Below are 17,235 nucleotides of genomic sequence, written 5' to 3'. Positions count from 1 at the left end.
AAAATATTACCTTTAAGTCCATTATGCAGGTGAGAAGGATGGCTCTAGTGATATTCCTGCCAGTGATAACTTCAAAATTTGGTTCAAGACTCTGGGGCATCCCAGCATAGACAACACCCCCTCTGCTCCCAGGCCCTGTCCACACTGCTTTTAAATAACTCCTGGGTTTGAGACCCGAGGTTTGATTGTTTTTTCAATTTTCATTTCCTTGACCATGCACAGAGAGATCCTACAACAATTACAGTACCCACACATGGGAATGGAGAAAAAAACAATAGGCCAGGTCAATTGTCTAATGGCCCAGTATCCACTGAAATATTGTAGAAATAGTTAGCAAGCGTATTTACTTGTGGCCACTTACAGATGCAACCTCAGAAGCACCTGCTTACAAACATTGAGCTACCAAATTACCCCTGGCAATACCTTGGAGCTGACATTTTTACATTCAAGGGGGAGGAACATCTGATTGTAGTGGGCTATTATTGCTGGTATTCTGAAGTTGACAGACTCACTAACATGACTTTGAAAGCAGTCATTCAAAGAATAAGCCACATATCATACGTTTCATTACTCCCAGAATGTTAATAACCAATAAGAACCTATAGTTTTCTTCAGCTGAATTAGACACACAACCATCAGCCCTCACCAACCACAGTCTAACCGATTTGCAGATAAAACTGCAAAACAGAATATTTAGAAGTCATATCAGAGCAGAACAGAGCCATATCTTGCACTAGTGAAATGTCAGAATATGCCAATTGATAACCTGACCTGCTAAACAAATCATGAGTAGACAGTTGAGGTCTTTGCTGCCAGCTCACCCAAATTTGTCTAAACCCAAACTTGTCTGACCAGCAAATTTTATGGAACTAGATACTGCCATCAAAATCTAAAAAAAAAATATCTTGACATTGGATCCAAAGATATGTGCACCTTACAACATCAGCAATCTGTTTGGATCAAGGTTCTTCCTGGAAAGGAATAGGAACCAGGAAAAGTTGTGTTGGCAGCTTATACCCCCAGATCATATTAAGTCAAAACAGAAGCTGGGGATACATACCAGAGAAATATTAAGATATTATCCTGTACTCCAAGCCTGATTCTGGAATTATGAAAGAAACCGTTCCAGATCCACCCAATAGTTGTGATGCAGCAGGGTTGATTTCACAAACATGGCCTCTACCTCAGACCCAACAAACCACTGAACCCAAACTCATGTCAAGCATCCATCAGGTGCCACAGCTGCTTGGAAAAGCATCCCGTTGAAACTATTTGCAGACCTGCTTGTGATCTAAAGCCCCCTTAAAGGTTCTGTGACTACAAGCTCAACTTGTGATGAAGGGAGATGCAATGTTAGAACTTAGTTAAACATCCACCCTAGTTGTTCCTTGCTCATTATCTGCTTGCTTAATGCATTGTGATATATGTATTGCCTTGTTTTTGTTTTATTTTATAAGTGTTTGGGTTCCCTAAATAAAGAATAATCAGACAAATTGTTTACTGTATGCTTCCCTTTTTGAATACAAGTCCAGTGGTCCTCCAATCTTTAGGGAACCTACTGGTATTTAAATACACTAACTAAGGGGAGGCTATCTGGTCTTCTATCTTTCAGGAGCCTCATATGAACTCTATCCAGACATCATGCTTTAGTTAAGGTAAAGGTACCAATGATTTGACAGTGCAATTTTGGAACCCCTGTTGAAATTTCCTTCAAAACAGAATAATTGCTTAGCTGTGACTTGGAGTGCCATCTCTTGAAGCAATATTTGTATTTCAACAATATGAAACGTTGACACAAAATCCAGTAGGCTACACCCAGATAAGAAAAGAACATTTAATTCAGTCAGTTTCCTGTTTTTGACAAGAAAGGAGCTCCTGACAATTTTTCAGGTATGCTTACTTAGTTATTTATTGCAAAAAAAAAAAGTTGGGATTGACACTAATGCATCAAGATGCATCTGATTTTATCTGAATTCTAGTCACATTAGCTTTTTATTGATAAAATTAAAAGGGCAACAAATATTACATTGTCAAAACTAGGTTCCAAGTGTTAAAAATTTTTGTTTAATGTAGTGGAATACCAGGCACACTAAAAAAGTTCCTTTAGTCAAATTCAAACATAGATAATGGCTTCAATAAACTGATTTATTTCTTTCGCGAATATTTTGTAGTAACCTTGTCAAAATTTTCAACAGACAACAACAGGCCCTGTTGAAATATAGGTGACTCTGTCAAAACTTCACTGAACATGTAAACAAATGAGAAATAATTGGTGTCAAAATTCCAGGGTCCACTGAAGAAAATATAGCTGTCAAATTTATGGGTGCCAAAAATTGCAGAGATACAAATGGAAGTAATTTTTTCTTTCCTTAGTACTTATCAATGAAAATAAAAAAAAACTCAAATTTGGGTTGGAAGTTAAACTGCAGCTTGTCAAATACTATGCCGTTTTCTTTAGCAACCAAAAAAAAAAAGCAAGGTGCCATATTTTGTCAGTAGGATTATGGACTTTCTTGACAAAGGACAGTCCAAACTAAAAACATTCAAGTGGATTCGAATCACAGATCACATTTGAAATGGCCAAATGTTGATGACATTTACACTGTCAATAATGAATGAATCTTTGCTGGGTCATTAAAGCTGACAGGAAGTGGGCCATTCCAGAGAGTGTTCAGAGATAATATTCGTGTGGCATATATGCAACACTTAGAAAACAGAATATTTATGTGATCTAGGTCACAATATCACAGTCCTTTGGATTAACCAATTTTGTTATACTAAATACTACATACTTGAAACAATTTTGTTAGTTTTATTACTTCTACTTTTTGAATAGTGTTTTATACTTTTATACATTAAATGAAGTTGAAGAAAAACAAAGAAACCAGAATATACATGTTGAATACACCAGGTTCTGCCCAAGGGTATTCCCCAAGTATTTCAACACATGTCAAATGCACCAGGTTCAGCCCACAGGTATTCTCCAAGTATTTCAACATGTGTTGAATTGTGTTTCAACTTGCATTGAAAACAGGTAAATTTTTTGTTGTGTTGAATTTGTAGGTAAAAAATGCTCTAATGTTGGAAAATTGTAGTTTTCTACTCTTTTCAGATAAAGCTTAAAACTTCTCATCAAACAATTAGATTCCTAGATGTTTCCCTACATACTGAAACTCTTTTCAAACCAAAAGTATTTAAATTAGGACTTCTGGAGTAGAAAAACTTGTTTTTTACAAAAACTGTTGAATCATCAGTACCTTTACCCTATATCAATCTTAGATAGCTGTATATGAACCTCTGCAATAGTGAGTGTCATCTTGGGCACAGGGCAGTGATATGCTTGGTTTGGAAGTTGCCCATAGGGCTCTTTATCACAAAAGTTCGTTGATAAACATTGGTTAAGTTTGTTTGCTATTTAAGTTGGAAGTGTACCCACATGGAAAGCTAATCTCTGGCATAAGGTGTATGGCTGGTATGCTGGAGGACATAAACTCCAGAAGGGTTCTGCATTGTCTGTGCTATGATTTAGCCTACTAGTATCTCTTTATATTGAGTGAAGGTAGATCTCACCAATGTTTTCACCCAACTTCTGGCTTGTTTATAATTGGTGAGGTCCTCTGGTGTTTCAGTTTTTTTATGTTGAGCTTATTTCTCTTCTTTTTGTTTCTTGCTTTTCTGAGTTTTTTGGGGATATATGCTAAAATCTTTGGCATTTAAAATGTTTAAGTATCAAAATATAATAGTTGGGTATTAGTATTGCCCAAATACTAGGGCTGTTTTTTAGCACTAAGATCTTGCATCTTTCTGCAAAGATTATTGTTTTTTAAATCATTTTTGTTCTAAGATCATACAGCTTACTGATGTTAGCAAAAAGTGTGAAGAATGCCATTTTATTGCCATATAGAACAATGATGAGAGAACTCTGATGATATACAGTACTCATCATTGTTCTCAGATCATTGATCAGAGCAGAATGATGAAAGACATTTGCATAAAAATGACAAAAGATGTAAGATCTTAGTTCAAAGATTTCTGACAAAAGATGTAAGATCTTAGCACATTGATGAGTGATGGAGGGAAACATGAAACACTAAAGAATTTTAGTGTTTTTTTAGGGTAACACCATAGAGTTAATGCTCTTCTTAAGGAAATATATTAGTAAAACAAAATAGTAACAATAGATTCCGTAATTTAGTGTCTTTTTTAATATGGTAGTCATAACACTGACAATGAGCATTACACTCCTGATAGTCCATATATAGGCAATATATGTATACAAAACTGAAAGAAAATACTAAACATTGAATGTCTTACTTTGTAATATGCAGCATGGTCTAAATAACCACCGGTTCTCTAACATTGTTATGTATAGTCTCAAATCATACTTAAATAATACTCAATATCCAACAGATCTGAAATTATTTTTGAATAATATAGCCTATAGGCTAGCCTAGGCCTAGTCTAATAGTATTAAAATATAATATTTGGGCATTATTTTATTAGCCTGTTCCCTTAACGAGTGATTATACACTACAAGTTTACCTAGGTGGGTCTAATTAAAGGTAGAAAGACAAAGTCAAAGCAAATATTAGGCTACAATAAAACCTGTAGCCTATAGCAAAGCCCAGGAATTGAGTCAAGTCTTGAAACTTTAAATACGGTTTTACTTACTAGTATTTCAACTTTGTTCTGTAATTCTATTAATCTGGTATTGTTTAAATTTTGTTGCATCGAAGGAATTCGTCAAATTTCTACTGAATGAATTACCAGAACCAACTTCAGCATTATTACAATTCAAATTTTTCCGCCTTGGAGTCACTTAAAAAGCAAAATTTTTTTGTTCGTCGACTTCAAACACATAAAGTTTATTAAGTGTATTGTTAAATATCAAACACCACAAGCCTAAGAAAATTAACCTGGTTCTCAAAAAAAAGTGGCAAATGCACCCTCAAAAAGACAAGTGATTAGAATCCAAATCCCACCATTAGATTCAACATGTTAGAGAGCCCTACTTTATGCGTTTAAAGTTCTTATCAACAGAAATGAAGAACTTCACATTTTTTCCCAGAAGAAAGATGATGAATACGTGTTATTTTTTTCATGAAATAACTTTAATAGCGATACCATACAAATCAGTCGGTAAAAATGGCTAGGAAATGTGTAAAATTAATTGCCCCCGCCCCCCCCCTTAAAAAAATTGGCATGTGACCCCTCTGTTCAGTGACAAACCAATTCCATGTGAAGGAATTAGTCGTACTTCTTAGTCCCAGCCTGTTTGCTGTTTGTACTTCCATCATAAAGCAACTCTTCTACAGTTGCCACTAATTTCATAATTTCTGTAACTTTTATATTACCCTGCTATAATAATTCGACCCCAAAAACACGAAAAATACTAGTTTGAAAAAAATGTAAAAATAAACACAATCGAACATTCTATATCATACAACCTGCCTATATTTTGAAACATATTCGTAATTTTCCAATTTTTTTTCTTTCCTCAATTATTTTTACTTGTCTAAATTTATTTTGGGCTTCTTAATTTTGCATGCGGGGAAAATTTTCCACGTGGGTATTTGGAAGGTGAATTTGCCAAGGGGGGTTTTTCACGGGGCAATTTTCAAGCTGGAAGGAATTCTAGGGGGTACTTTCTAAGGGAGTAATTTTCCACGGGAGAAGGATTGTCTGGGAGGAATACGGCTAGCACCATTTCATCTTTTCAAATGGTGTGTCTAAATGCATTAGAACATTTACTTTTGTTGAATCTCTTTTATACTTCTTGTATTTTCTCTATCGCTATATTAAAAACCAACACTGCTCAGTCCAAACACATTATTCATAATCTAATTTTCAAAACATGGAGATCTAATTTTCAAAACATGGAGATCTAATTTTCAAAACCTGGTGTAACATGGAGATCGCTAGGAGGTTTGTGCCTTCTTTAGTGTCTCAATGGATGACTTAGATGTAGTTTATTGTATGATGAGGTTCAAGCATAGATTTCAGAGTTGCATTGAATGTAGACTATTTAGTATTAAAGCTAATGAGCACTGGTGCTTGGGGGCAATGGTCTTCTTACAACAGTACAGGCATTCAACAAGACATTCTGGGTTGTTCATCAGCTGAGGAGCAAATCCAACACAATGGAGTATGATGTAACCACCGTTTTTGGTAGAACGCTATTGAGATCAAGGGTACCAGCCTTGCACCTGAAATATATAAATGTATAAAGTCTTGAGTGGAAAGGACACGGCATCTGTTTGCAGCAACTTGATTGAGTTCTTGTCTAAATGTATTCCTTGCATATATGTCGGAGGACAAGCTTGGGGCTAAGGAAGGGGTTTTTATGCCTAGTAGAAATAATGGTTTGTTACATTTGATGCCTTTATGGTTCGAGACATGCTGGAAATATATCCAACTGTCTTTTGTATGAAGATTGAGTAGCTGCATTCTAATTCTACTATACTTTATTTTTCATCGTCAATTCCATTGATATTTTGGAGCAGGTGTACTGCAGATTGGGAGTCTGTTAAACAGAGGATATTTTTAGTTTCCATACAATAATTTTTAAGCACATTTAAGGGTGATTGGCATACAATTCGGCAAAATAAAACGGAGGATCCAAGTGTGAGGGGGGGAGTAAAGATTGAGAGGCGGGACACATGCAGCTGCTCCCTATTTCTCACAATGCAGAGACTTATCAGTATAAATTTTTCTATGATGTCTGTAATATTTAGAAATATGGTCAGAAAAAATACTCTCTACTAAAAGATTAAATAGCTACAAAGAAAGTATTGCCTTTCCATCATAAACGCAAACAGCAGGTAGATCAACAGGATTTTTTTTTGTAAGACAATGAAACTCAAACTTCAAGTGAATATTTCAATCCTGTATCCAAGGGCCGTCCTCAGTAATACATAAGGGAATATATATAAAAAAAGACATACATTAAAAAACAGCCTTTAAACCTAATCTTTTTCTTAGACAGTACAAGAATCCTCAATTCTAGGAAGTTAAACCCTGACTGGTAAAGATATTGTTTATATGTACTTTTAAGAACCTGTATGCATATTTTGTGTTTTGATTTTGTTGCAACTTCCCCTTAACATTCCTCAAAAGTTTCGCCTAAATACTATTAGCTTCACTAGTTGCAGTAATTCGTAGAAGTAGTAAGCAGAAAATTCTTTTTGGCTACTTCAAATCTGCCCCACCATACCATGAAAGTTTCAGCTTGATAATTTAAGCCATTCCTGAGATATTGCTGGTACACCTTTTGACAATCTACATGCTTGTAGTGTATTTTGATTCAGTTAAACACCCCCCTAAACATTTCCTGAAAGCTTCACCTTTATACCATCAGCTTCAGTAGTAGCCATAGTTTTAGTAGTAGTAGTATTAGTAGTAGTATGCACTTACCACCTTTTTTCAACATCCTCGTCAACATTAGCAATTTTAACTCGATTCCAATCTACTCTCTGACATAAGACTAAAAAAAAAGGATAAAGATCCTCCTCAGCCATTACTGGCACATAGGGCGTCGAGTTGATGTTTCAGTTGGTGAGTTCTTTTACAGGGTCAAGTAGTAAGCTTGTCGGCCAACGTTTCTGCAGCGAGGATCGAACCCTGGTACTCCGTCTTGGTAAGCAGAGCATGAATCCACTTTGCTACAACAGGTTACTCTTAACATAAGACTATTTAAGTAAAAAATCATACAAAAGGTAAAAAAAAAATCGCATACTAGAACAAGATAATAAGCAAATTTTAATACACGATGGCCCAAAAAAACTTTACTAGCCTACGATAAGAATAAAATGTCTAATATGGTGATTATAAAGGACATGTCAGGGCTTGCAACTCAATGACAACCACAGGAGTTACATGGACAGTTTTTCTCACATTTGCATTCTGGGTCTGAAAAAGAAAATGTAAGCTTAGGCGGGAAATGATAGAAAACTGACAAATGGCACAATAAAAGATAAAAAAAACTGAAGATTGTAGAAATTAGCATTTTCTTTTAACTTAAAGCTGAAAAATTAATTTGGAAATTAATTAATGGGAAAGGGGGTAGGGGTCCGCGGTCTGGAAGATGCGAAGGATTTGTGCTGTTAGGCTGATATTTTTCATCTTCATAAGGAGGGGGGGTCTTAGACTGGTGGCCGGCGTTCACCCTTGGTGTTTATCCCCTTGAAAATATCCCCCGTAAAATAACCCCCACGGTAAATATCCCCCGCGGAAAATACTCCCTGGAAAATACCCACCCGGAAAATAACCTCCCCCCCCATAGGAAAAACCCCCTCCCCCCACGGAAAATAAATCCTCGGTAAATACCCCTCCGGGTAAATACCCCCCCCCCTCTGATAAATACCCCTCCCCCCGTCCCCCGTGGTAAATAAGGCTTTCCAAATTTGAGAATTTTATTTGAGTTTGATTTTTTTAATTTTTGTATGGGAGAGGAGATTTGGGACTTGTGTATTAAGGGCAACTCACTCAAATTTACGCTGTGTAAAACTCGAGAACAAACCGGTTTCCTTGTTGTTTTGTCTTCAGCTGAGCGCGAGACAAGACAAAAGCAAGCGACAGAAAATATGGGATATATATAATTTGGGCTATATACGTATTTGCACATAAAGAAGGAGGGGGGGGGGTAAAGTATTTGTACAGTTTAAAATCAGAAAATAATTCTGTTTAGGTATATGGTCACTAAAAATTACTGAATAATAGTGAGGTATCCGGAAATTTTGTTAGCTAAAAAAAAAAAATCCCAGTAGGTATAAAGTAAATGTAATGTTTTATTTAAGTACTTTTTCAAAGTGTTAAGTTTTTTTTTTCAATGACCGTTTTTTCAAGTATTAAGTATTATTATTAGGTTATTATTAGGTTAGGTTATTATTAGTTTCATTTAAGTGTTTTATGATAATCGCTGATCAAAGTTATATTATTTGTGCCTTTCATTTATGTTTTTCTTACTGTGTTCATGGCCGAATATTTGACTTTAAAATACACTTATCTATACATCTATCTAATATGCAGAATAATTGTACCAAACACACTTTACATGCATACCGGCTATACTTTAGCCCCCCCCCCTATATGCAAATCTATAGCCCAAAATTATTCCTAAAGTAATGAAGAAAATAACGAAAAAACCGGTGTGTTCTCGAGTTCTATACAGCGTAAACTTGAGTGAGTGACGCATAATAGACAAGTACCCAAATTCCTTCCCCCTACGGAAATTAAAAAATAAAACTCAAATAAAATTCTAAAATTTGGAAAGCCTTATTTTCCACGGGGGGGGGGGGGTATTTTACGGGTGGGTTTTCCCACATGTTTTTTTCCCAAGGGGAGGAGGGGTATTTTCCGGGGGGAGGTGGGTATTTTTGTGCGTGGGAGGGGGTATTTTCCGCGGGGGAGTATTTTTCGGGGGTTATTTTCAGGGGGTGGGTATTTTCCTGGGGGGTATTTTCCGTGGAGGGTATCTTCTGGGGGAGGGGTATTTTCTGGGGGGTAATTGCCAGGGGGTAAATGCCTAGAACCCTCAGACTAATCTTGAAGGGGATATTAGGGTTTTTTTCTCTCCCTTTCTTTTGTGTAGAATAGCTTAAGTAAAGCCCACGTTTGGAAAAAAATTCAAATAAAATTTTGAAAAAAATTCTCAACAAAACGTTAAATTTTTTGAATTAATCGTTCCTAGAATAAAATGTTTCTTGTTTTCTTTCAGTTTCAGGATATTGTACACCATTAAGAAAATAACCATTTTTACAACTTATTTTGCTCGATTTGAGAAAAAATGAGCTCGTATCAAAAATCAATCTTTATGTATAAAAACATGTACTAAAAATGATATATAACCTGATTCGCCATCAAACATTGTAAAACTTCCTAGAAACTGATTTTGATCTCTGTCCCAAAATATAAGCAAATTGCGACGTGAGAGCGAAGTTGCAAACTACTCAAAAACCCGCTCTGAAAGAAACTCGATTAAAGATTTTGACTTGTTCTATTCCCAACATTATCATGAATCCTGAAAAAAAAACAAAAAAAACATGAAACTACGTCTCTAAAAGACAAGTTAAGAGGGAACGCAAAAGAATTAATTTCTGTTAAAGAATATGAGTAAAGAAAATCGCTGGGTAATTTTGCCATAGAGTTCATCTTATAAAAAAAAGCGGAATAAAACAAATTTACACAGCGTAAAGGTCATTTTAGATCTTTTTTAAATTTTAATTACAAGGTTTTCATTTTATTAAAGAATTTTCTAAAATATAAAACGGTGAAAATTTAGAAGAGCGTAGTTCCTAGCTTTATATACCATGAAAATTATAAACAAAGAAAATCAAATAAATTTACTGAGAAATAATGTGTATTGTCAGTTTAATATACATATGCTGATATTTACTCCATTAGATCTTAACTAATTTTTGATTTCTTGAAGTTCTAAAAATGAAAACATTTAAAAGATTTTTTGCAGTAAAGTAACAATTATTTTCTGGCTTTTAGAAAGCATAGAGTTTTAGAAGCCAACTCACATTAATTTCTGCTCGTTTTGAGGTTGACTCTGTTATTTATTTTATTTTCTGTTTCTTTTGGGTTTCATTTATTTATTGATACTCATTTTGATTCTATTTTTATTTATTTTTGGTTTAATGGAGTTCTTTACTTTTAATGGACTTCGTATAAACTTCAAAGAGTGCTCATTTGATTGAAAATTGAAAGTGCTAGTTCACTTTTTAAGAGTCAAAACATATCCGAGGGCACACCTTCCCCTACACACCCTTTTCTCCCCAAAGCCATCCGATAAAAGTTTGAGATAGCCATTTCGTTAAATATAGTTTAAAGGGCAGATAAGAAAAACTCCTTTGTCGACGCAACCCCCTATGGCCTGGGACGGGCGTTGTAAATAATGCTCTGGGGGCATATATGGTTCTTATGGAAGGGATGCTCATATAAACTTCGGAGAGGGCTCATTTGATTGGAAATTGAAAGTTGTCGTTCACTTTTTTAGATTCAAATGAGATCGGAGGGCAACTAGCCCCCCCCCCCCTCCACGCTCTATTTTCCTCAATCTCATTCGATAAGAACTTAGAGAGAGCGTTTTTTTTCAAAATAGTTTAAAGATCATAAAATGAAAACTCCGGGGTCGACAAAATTCTTCAGGTCCCTGAATAGGCGTTGCAAGTTGTGCCTGGAGGGCATGTATAGTTCTTATAGAAGGGATGCTCGTATAAACTTCAGAGAGGGCTCATTTGATTAAAAATTAAAAGTTCTAGTTCACTTTCACAGACTCAAAAGAGATCAGAGGGCAATTAGCCCCTCCCCCTCCATTCTTTTTCTTCTCCAAACCCATCCGATAAAAGGTTTGAGGTGATTGTTTTTTTAAAAATTGTTGACAGGCGTTGCAAGTTATGTACTGGGGCATATACGGTTCTTATAGAAGGAATGCTCGTATAAACTTCAGAGAGGGCGAATTTGATTGAAAATGGAAAGTTTTAGTTCACACTTAAAGAGTTAAAAGAGATCAAAGGGCCATTGGCCCCTATCCGATAAAAATTTTGAGATAGCCAATTTGGTAAAAAATAGTTCAAACATCAGATATTAAAAACTCCAAGGTTGGCACAAACCCATATTTTTACTTTCATATTGTTACCTTGATACTAGTTTTGATGATTTGATGAACATTTGATGTTGAAAAAAAAGTTTGATTTTGAAATAAGGAATTTTTTAAAACTTGAAACTTTTTGCAATCAAAAACGGAAAAAATTAATTAAAAAAACCTTTCCGAAAAAGAAGTTTTGTAAAGAAAATTAAAAGCCATTTTGAAATTAAGACCAGCAGATACTAATACCTGTGTAAATTAAGACCCAAAACGACCAGAAATTACTACTAAAGAATAAATGAAACGAAAAGAAATTAAATAAACAATCATAGCAAAAAACATACAACAAGTTATAATATAAATGAATAAATAGATCTTAAAGTGAGTAATGCTTAAATTGAATATGCAAATCAAGCTTAAAACAAAAAAAAAGTATTTTGCTATTGAAGTTTAAATGAAACTCAAAACGAACAAAAGTTAAATAAACAATCAATGTAAACAAACATGCAATAGATATTAATGTAAATTAATACATAAATTTTAAAACGAGTGAAAGTTAAATTGAATATGCAAATCAAGCTTGAAACGAACAAAAATAACTACAAACCAGAGTTTGGGTATCGCCTCCTTCTCTCACTGTAAAAGTCTAAAAACCTACTGCGTCATTGGCACTTTACTGAAAGCTATACGTATCTTGAACAGTCTTGGAAAGTATAAACAAAATTAAATTGAATATTTGATAGATATTGTTATTAATTGTCGAAAGATCCATCAGTTCAAGATTTTATTTCTCTGTAATTGTATTTTCATTTTCAATGCTGTAATAATGAAATAAAAATGTTGTAATATAATAATCATTGCCAGTGACGCAGGCTTTTGGTTTTTACAGTTAAGGAAGGGGGCAGTATCCAAACTCATGTTTCTGGAGAAACTATATTCGTCTTGAACAACTTTAGAAAGAACTAATAAATTAAACTGAAAATTTGATTTACAATGATGTTAATTGCTGAAAGCTCATCAGTTCAAAATCTTAATGTAGTTTTGAAGTTTATTTTCAATATTAAGTACAAAAGAAAATATTTTTAATAAAAATTGGTTTCAGTTTTCAAGCACGTTCAAGTGCCACTGACGCAGATGGTATTATACTTCTACAGTGAAGGAAGGAGGCGATACCCAAACTCTTGTTTGTAGTGATTTTTGTTCGTTACAAGCATGATTTGCATATTCAATATAAGTTTCACTCGTTTTAAGATTTATTTATTCATTTATATTAGTATCTATTGTATGTTTGTTTGCATTTATTGTTTATTTAATTTCCGTTCGTTTTGAGTTTCATTTATGCTTCAATATCAAAATATTTTTTTCGTTTTGAGCTCGATTTGCATATTCAATTTAAGCATTACTTGCTTTAAGATCTATTTATTCATTTATTTTATTACTCGCTTAATGTTTTTTGCTATAATTGTTTATTTAATTTCTGTTCGATCTTGGTTTCATTTCTTCTTTAACAGTAATTTCTGGTCGTTTGTGAGTTTGAATTTTAACAGATATTTGTATCTACAGATCTTAAGTTTAAAATGACTTTTTCTTCTCTTGAAAAACTTCTTTTTCGGAAGTTTGTTTTATTAAGATAATTTGAGAAGGAAATCCCAAAAAACAAAATTTGTAATCATTAAAAATGATGATTCTATATAGGGACAATTCAAATACATTAAAAAGAAAACCAAAAGTTTGAGGCTCAGTACATATCGTTGTTAGAAATCGGACTAGCTTCAATAATCAAATATCTTTGAAAAGGGACAGTATGAAAAGACATTAAATTGCGTAAAGAGCGAAAAACTGGTAACTGCAAAAATATTTGTATATATTTTAACAAGGGATTACAAAAGTTCAAAAAGCTTAAAAAGGAAAACCAAAAGTTTGAAGTTTAGTAGCAATCGTTGTTAGAAATTGGTTTTGCTTTAATTTTCAACTATCTTTGAAAAGACACAGCATGAAAAGACATTAAATTGTGTAAAGAGCAAAAAACTGGTAACTGCAAAAATATTTTTATATATTTTAACAAGGGATTACAAAAGTTCAAAAATCTTAAAAAAGAAAACCAAAAGTTTGAAGCTTAGTAGAAATCATTGTTAGAAATTGGTTTTGCTTTAATAATCAAATATATTTGAAAAGATACATCATGAAAAGACATTAAATTGCGTAAAGAGCAAAAAACTGGTAGTTACAAAAATATTTTTTATATATTTTAGTAAGGGATTACACCAATTCAAAAACATTAAAAAAGAAAACCAAAAGTTTGAAGCTTAGTAAATATCGTTGTTAGAAATTGGACTTGCTTTAATAATCAAATTTATTTGAAAAGACTCAGTGTGAAAAGACAGCAAATTGTCTGCGGTTAGAAGATAAGCGAGAATACGAATCCATACATATAAAACCCTGCCACGCGCCGAGTGCTGGGGCTCGGCGGCTGGTAATTGCAAAAATATTTGTATATATTTTAACAAGAGAATACAATAATTCAAAAGCCTTAAAAAAGAAAACCAAAAGTTGGAAGCTTAGTAGAAATCGTTGTTAGAAATCGGACTTGCTTTAATAATGAAATATCTTTGAAAAAACCGCAATATTAAAAGACAGCAAATTGTCTCAAATCGTCTGCGGTTAGAAGACAAGCGACAATGAGAATCGATATATAGAAGCCTGCCGCATGTCGAGTATAGAATTAATCCAACAGATTCTGAGAAAAATTCAATATTTTGTAATGCCAATATAAAACAAGCAATTGCTAATATACAGAATGAATTTATAATTGTACCAGTTGATAAAGCTAGCAATAATTTGGCCATAATTTGTCAGAAACTAGTAGAGTTGCTCGTCTGGATTCTATGGCCCCTCCGTACCAAACAGGTTGTGTGTGTACTTTCAAGTAATTGGGTTACCAGGGTCATTTGCCTATTACAATGAGCTCTACATGGCTTGGCAGACATGTTTTTTTTTATTATTAAATAGATTTTGTGTGCGTCAGTCGATTAGAGAAAGTTGGTGGTTAGTCCAATATAATAACTTGATTGGTCGGTTTTCTAAAAAAAAAAACTTGTCATGCTATAATGTACTTAATTTAAAAAAAAACACGATATAATGTCCCCACACTGACGAGATTTGTGAATTTTTTGCGAAAAGATATTTGCGTAAAGGTATTGCGATGGTTAAGAATGCCTCACGGGTAATTAAGGAATGGGATACTTGCATCAACAATACAAAGAATAAGCTCAGATACTTAATAGATTTGACGCTTACAAGAGATATTGCTAGAAAGTATTCAATAGCTTAATTGAAAAGTAACGATAGAATGACATTATGACTTGACCTAGCTTTACCTCGCCGATGTGGTCTGTATAATACATAAGTAACGTTTGAAAAATTTTGTCAATTTAAAAATAAATGGCTGACAAGTTTTTTGAGGGGGAGGGGGTGCATGGCGGGGTGAGGTGCTCGTAGTTGCTGTTAAAGGGGAGACCGTTGCACGGGGGGTTTCGGTTACACACGGGTTCAGTTACAAGGGGGATTCAGTGGCACGGGGGTTGAGTTAAATGGGAATTGAGTTCCACGAGAGTAGTGCTTTGTCGTGGTTTAGCCGTGAGGTCCCTTACCACAACCCCAAAGGGCTCCGATACCCCCAACCCAACCCCGCAAGTAACCCCCAGTCCACAAACGTTAGCAAGGCACCCCAACGGGCCGTGGGTTAACATGTAACTTTTACATTCTCTTGATTTTCAAAGTTCCGTTTGAAGGACTCTGTTGTTTTAAACCAGTGTGATTTTTTCTTTACATGGCGTTCGTTCAAAAAAGCGAGAATTTCTGTTAAATAAATAATTCTTATATTTTTTTCCATTCAACTGAAGGTGAGTATATATTTTAAATAAATAATTTTTATAAATTTTACACCTAATTCTCTTTTTTTGAGGGGGCTATTTTTTTTTAAGCTGTTTGATTTTTCCTAACAAAATATGAATTTTTTTTGTATGATCATTTGTGCCCCTTTTTTTTCATTGAATATGCTAATTTCAATAACCCCCTTTGGAATATAAATATAGATGGAGAGAATGTTTATTCTTGTAAAAACAAGTACACACAATTACACAAATTTAAACACATTGCTAGAAAGTATTTAATAGCTTAATTGAAAAGTAACGATAGAATGACATTGTATCTTGACCTAGCTTTACCTCGCCGATGTGGTCTGTATAATACATAAGTAACGTTTGAAAAGTATTGTCAATTTAAAAAGAAATAGCTGAAAAGTGTTTTGAGGGGGATGGGTTGCATGGAGGGTTGAGTTGCACGAGGGTTCAGTTAAAGGGGATAGAGTTGCACGGGGGTTTCGGTTATACAGGGGTTCAGTTACAAGGGGGATTCAGTTGCACGGGGGGTTGAGTTAAATGGGAATTGAGTTCCACGAGAGTAGTGCTTTGTCGTGGTTTAGCCGTGAGGTCCCTTACCACAACCCCAAAGGGCTCCGATCCCCCCACCCCATCCCCGAAGGAACCGCCCAGTCCTCAAAGGGTCTCTAGGCTCCCAAAGGGGCCGTGGTTTACCTTGTAACTTTTACATTCTCTTGATTTTCAAAGTTCCGTTTGAAGGACTCTGTTGTTTTACGGGGGGTTCAGTTAAAGGGGATACTGTTGCACGGGGGTTTCGGTTATACAGAGGTTCAGTTACAAGGGGGATTCAGTTGCACGGGGGTTGAGTTAAATGGGAATTGAGTTCCACGAGAGTAGTGCTTTGTCGTGGTTTAGCCGTGAGGTCCCTTACCACAACCCCAAAGGGCTCCGATCCCCCCACCCCAAACCCCGAAGGAACCCCCCAGTCGTCAAAGGTTCTCTAGGCTCCCAAAGGGGCCGTGGTTTACCTTGTAACTTTTACATTCTCTTGATTTTCAAAGTTCCGTTTGAAGGACTCTGTTGTTTTACGATGGTTCAGTTAAATGGGATACAGTTGCACGGGAGTTTCGGTTATACAGGGGTTTAGTTACAAGGGGGATTGAGTTGCAAGGGGGTTGAGTTAAATGGGAATTGAGTTCCACGAGAGTAGTGCTTTATTTCATTTTTTTAAGGTTCATTTAGACGAGGGTTCGTGCGCGCACGGTACCTCGGCTACATGTACCTGAAAAAAATGAAATAAATCTCTGTCGCCTTTGCCTGTCTCTCATGATTGGTCCCTAAAAAAACAGTCTGGTTGAAAACGTGGAGTTTTCGTACTGCTCACTTTTTTGTAATGTGTAGGAACCAGTGGGGAATCCCTGTTCGTTTTGAAAGGTGACAAGGAAAGTCATACAAATAAAATGGAGTTTCAAAACGTGTTTAATCACGTTTCTTGAATGAAGTATATGTACTGTATATTCAAGAGGTGAAATAAATAAAGAGAATGTTACTTACTTACAAATATTTTTTATAATTTCTTGAATGAAATTTCCGTATTGTGTGTATCCAAGAGTTGACTTCAAGAAAGAAATTGTTACTTACTGAGATTTTTTTCATAATTTCTTGAATTAAATTTCTACATCGTGTAACTAAGTTAAAATTGTTTGTGATAAATAAAAAAAAAAGCTACTTACTTGCGATTTTTTCATAATTTCTTGAATGAAG

General features: G+C 34.8%; 1 long non-coding RNA gene across 2 annotated transcripts in view; it reads right to left on the bottom strand.

Annotated features, from left to right (window-relative positions):
* Positions 1 to 5,301: 5,301 nt before the first annotated feature.
* Positions 5,302 to 17,235, bottom strand: part of LOC148947596 (uncharacterized) — a 30,484-nt gene continuing 18,550 nt past the window's right edge. Inside the window, exons 2-4 of one of the 2 annotated variants that reach the window (XR_016142383.1) lie at positions 9,847 to 10,018; positions 7,414 to 7,908; positions 5,302 to 6,206 (exon numbers count right to left, since the gene is read on the bottom strand). This is a non-coding gene — a long non-coding RNA (uncharacterized LOC148947596). The remainder of the gene's footprint in view (positions 6,207 to 7,413; positions 7,909 to 9,846; positions 10,019 to 17,235) is intronic. The other variant, XR_016142384.1, reaches the window with a different exon arrangement.

The sequence above is a fragment of the Artemia sp. Qi Xiang Cuo genome, chromosome 10 (assembly GCF_049724085.1).
Source record: "Artemia sp. Qi Xiang Cuo chromosome 10, ASM4972408v1, whole genome shotgun sequence".
In the NCBI taxonomy this organism is placed as follows: Eukaryota; Metazoa; Arthropoda; class Branchiopoda; order Anostraca; family Artemiidae; genus Artemia; species Artemia sp. Qi Xiang Cuo.
This window is presented reverse-complemented; position numbering and strand designations above follow the sequence as displayed.